This window comes from Penaeus monodon, chromosome 9, assembly GCF_015228065.2.
Source record: "Penaeus monodon isolate SGIC_2016 chromosome 9, NSTDA_Pmon_1, whole genome shotgun sequence".
NCBI lineage: Eukaryota > Metazoa > Arthropoda > Malacostraca > Decapoda > Penaeidae > Penaeus > Penaeus monodon.
Genome location: NC_051394.1, coordinates 49,269,647 through 49,274,646, shown reverse-complemented (window position 1 = coordinate 49,274,646; position 5,000 = coordinate 49,269,647).

Below are 5,000 nucleotides of genomic sequence, written 5' to 3'. Positions count from 1 at the left end.
TCATTTAATTAACGTTTACCACATGCTGGAGGAAGATTTATGCAGAGCTATCTGTCTGAAGCCTCCATTGCCTATGAGAAACGGATATATACTGTATATTTTTCTTCCATGATTCTTATTTGAACTTATTGGAGCTAAATATAAACATTACGGATCTGATTTTCCCGTGATATGAGCAACGAAAACAAGGTTACACACACATCCTGTTGCAAGGATATACAAAAAGTGTACTGTGATATAGTGTACGTACGTATTCACTCTCAACGTACTTTTCTATTGATCGCCAAAATACGTCTTTATCCAGCTAAAATTGTTTTCCCGAGATAACAACTGAATCATAAGAGAATTCTCGCTCTGAATTCACTTCTCTGTTGCGTACCGAGATACACCTGCATTCAGAATAAATAAATTAATAATAATAATAATGATGATATTAATAACAATAATAACAATAATAACAATAATAGTAATAATAATAATAATAATAATAATAATAATAATAATAATAATAATAATGATAATAATAATAATGATAATAATAATAATAACAATAATAATAATGACAACAATAATAGATAATAAATAGATAGATAAATAAATAAAATAAAAGTACATCCCGAGATACGATACGGAATCCATGACGATTATTCTCCGAAGTGGAATCGAAGCCGTAAGTGTTTGTAAAGGAAGGTGCGATCGGGCGTCTTGTGGAGTCGTTTCGCAATATCGAACTTTGACGCAACGCAAAAACGAGGCTTCGGTGAGATCTCGAAAATGGCGTCGTGAACCCCTCGGAGATCCCGTGGCTTCTGGACTCCCTCGCCCTGAGCAGGTTCGCGAGGGGAAGATTCGCAACGGTGGACTACGGACTCGATCTCGGTTTCGATTCCGGGCTTGATACTGGTCGCTAATTCGGGTCTTTAGGTTTGTTTTTTTTAGTTTCGGTCTTGGTCTCCATCTCGGTCTTGCTCTTCGTCTTGCGGTCTCAGTCTCGGTCTAGCCAGCAGAAAAAAAAAGAACTTAAAATCCATGAATTAAAGTCTGCAGTGTCTCTCAGTCTGTGACGAATCTGACTCTCCGCCGTCTATGGAAAACCTGCATTATCCCCTTATCTATTCCTCCTTTGATGATCTGTGTGTATGAAAGGAAAAACGTGATTTTGAAATTTGTTTGTGAATGATCAAAAGACGCTTTGCTTCTCCTTGAAAGAGACTTGCGTGGACGGGAAGGGAGTGAGGATTGGGGGAAGGGGGGAGAGGGTAGGAGAGGGGGAAACCTGAATTTCAACAGTTAGTGTTGCAATTCTAAACCTTTGCAATATCATATCGGGTAACGCTACATCCGCCTGCAACCGATCGATAAGCCAGCTTCAAAGCTCCGGCGTCCTGTTCAACATTAGTGTAGACAGAAGGCATTACCGCTTTGGGTCTCAGCGATGCACTCGTGGTGGAACGCGACGCATAATTTTGGTTCATGGGCCCCCCGACGCCCACCCGACCTATCCCGTTCCACCGGTCCCCTCCTGACTTCACTGGTCTCCTACCGACCCCATCTGACACCTCCCGACACCTCCCGACACCTCCCGCCGCCCTCACTGACCCCTACCTATCCCAGCCCCACCGAAGGCGAAGGTTAACGAGGGAGAGAGGATGGAGAGAAGAGGGAGGAGAGGAAGGGAGGGAGGGGTTGGGGTTGCATTAATAGGAGATGTGGTTACTTTCCGGGCGTGTGTGGATGTGCAGTGGTCGGTGGTCAGTGGTCACGGGACTGTGACTTGTGATACTGGAATGACAGTACAATGTGGCAGTGACTTCTATGATATGTCTGTTTAGAACGTGACTGTGCTGTAATATACTCTATTTGGCTTTCCTGTGTGGTCATTGTGGTTGGCCCATTCTCGTTGTGTAATACGTGTCAGGAAGTGGCAAATGATACTTCCGAAACTGTACCACGAATGCAAGTTTACAGGAATATCAACGAATATCTGTCGGAAATATATATATATATATATATATATATATATATAATATATATATTATATATATATATATATATATATATATATATATATATATATATATATATATACGTGTGTGTATATGTATATGTCTAGTTGTATATATATATATCTATATATATGATATATATTTATATATATAATATATTATATATATTATATATATATATTATATATATTATATATATATTCTGTATATTATTATATATTATATGTGTGTGTGTGTGTGTGTGTGTGTGTGTGTGTGTGCGTGTGTGTGTTATCTATATATCTATATCATATATCTATATTATCTATATCTCTCTATACTTATATATCTATATATTATCTATATATATATATATATCTATCTATATACTATATACTATATTATATTATTATATATATATATATAATATATATCATATATATATATATATATATATATATATATATGACGCAATAGCATGCAATTTCTGTTACTGCTAAAGTTGTACTGGCCATCTCTCCTCTACTAGACATTCATATGTTGTGCCTTTAAATTCTAGGGTGCATTATGAATCCGAAAATGTGCGTCATACACTTTTACCTCTACTGAATAACGGTGAACCATCTGCTTTAAATTTCATTATTATTGTTATTATTATTTTGATTGTTAAAATTATTCTTATTCTTACTCTTATTCTTATTCTTATTCTTATTATTGTTATTATAATGATTTTCATTATTAACATTATTACAGTTATCATTATCATTATTGTTGTTGTTGTTATTATTTTTATTATTATTATTATTATTATTATTGTTGCTATTATTATTATTACTATTATTATTATATCATTATCATTTACAACCATAACTGCTACCATTGCCATTGTGATAAACATTAAGTTTTTATTATTAATCTTATTTTCTTGTTTTCCCTTTCCCACAAACACAGACAGTCAACAGACAAGTAAACAGACACACAAGTAGACAGACTTGTAAACATACACGTAAACAAACAAAAAACAAACAAAGCAAATAAATAAACAAAACAACAGACGCATACAACAAGCGAATAAACAAATAAACAAAACAAGCAAACAAACAGATATACGAAACAAACAAACAACAAGCAATCAAAAACAAACAAACGCAAAACAAAAGACACACAAACAATCAAAAGAAACAAAAGCAAACAAGCAAATGAACAAAATAGACAAGCAAGCAAAAACGAACCAACACACAAACAAACAAAAAAACAAAAAACACACATATAAACAAATAATCCAAACAAACAAACGAAATAACCAAACAAACCAACAATCACACACGCAAACAAAGAAACAAATACGCATCTCCGCGCATCATACCAAACAAATTCGAGATTAACGGCCTCCCAGGGACTCGGGAGAGAAAACAAACATATAGCTTCAATCTGAGCCTTAAGTCAATGATTCAGAAAGTCATTTTGATTATTCAGCGAGGAAATTAACCCTTATCCAAGTTCTCTTTCTGTTTACTTTTTTTCCTGCGTTTTCTTTTCTTCTCTCTCTCTCTCTCTCTCTCTCTCTCTCTCTCTCTCTCTCTCTCTCTCTCTCTCTCTTCTTTCTCTCTCTCTCTCCTGCTCTCTCTATCTCTCTCTCTTTATTTTTATTTTATTTTTTTGCTTTATTTTTATATGATTTCTTAGATATATCTTGTTTTTTTGTTTGTTTGTCTGTTTCTTTTTCATTTATTTGATATTTTTATATGTCTTGCGTTGCTGTTTTTTTTTTTTTTTACTTTTATTTAATGTGTTTGATATTTTTAAAATGTGTTGCATTTTTTTTTTTTTTTTTTTTTTTTGACATGTCATACATATCAATTTTATTTTATTTCATTTATTTTTTTGGGGTGGGGTGGGGGGTGTACTGATTTAATTATTTACCTATTTATCTTTTTTATTCTTTTCTCTATTTATTTGTTAATTCGCTCAATCACTTATACATAATTCTTGATGCTTTCCTGTTCATTTTGCTTTAATATTTTTTTTCTATTATGAGGTTTTATATTTATTATTGTGTGTGTGTGTATGTCTGCACAGCGAGTAAGTGTATGTGGTTATCACTTTAATCTTCGAATCACCCAAAAAATGATAATAAAAACAGAAGTAAAATAATAATCGATATAAAAAATCTAAAAAAAATGAAATTAAGTAGATATGAATGCAGAAAATTATTTTAAAAAACGAAATTAGGCTTACGAATATCAAAGTTCATGGACACGTATCTATCTATCAACAATATCTGTAGATACATCTACATCTATATCTATATCTATATGTTTCTTTATTTATATCCATATATGTTTATATATCTACATCTGTATCTATATCTATATCTATATCTATATCTATATCTATATCTATAACTGCATCTGCATCTGCATCGATCAGTCCATCTATGTATAAATAAACACAGAAATAAAGATGAACAATAGAAATTTTATTAATTAAGGACAAAACAAACAGAATTATTAAACAACCGCCCCTCGGGAAAAAAAATCAACAAAAAATATATTAATAAGAATAATTGGATGCACGAGTAAAATGAATATATAAAACAATATATTTTTTGAACCTAGGATGTGTTAGGGTATAATGGCTGAAACCCATCCCTTCCTCCCTTCTCCCTCCTATTTATCCTCTTCCTCCCCCATCCCCTTTCCGCCTCATCCCCTCACTCTGCAACCTCACTACTGCTCCTCATAACTAAGCATGAATATAGAAATAAATTCTCTCCTTTTTGGACCCAAGAGGCGAGAGAGGAGAGTATCGTTGCTGGCTCCCATTATCCTACCCCCCTCTGCCCTTCCTTCCACCCTACCCCCTCTGCCCTCCCTTCCATCCTATCCCCTTCCTCTCCTACTCCCTCCGTCCTCCCACCCACCCCAACAGGCACGCTGCCTTGCCCTCTTCCTCTCCTATCCCCTCCTTCCTCCTTCCCACCCCCTTCCTCTCCTACCCTTTCCTCCCACCCAC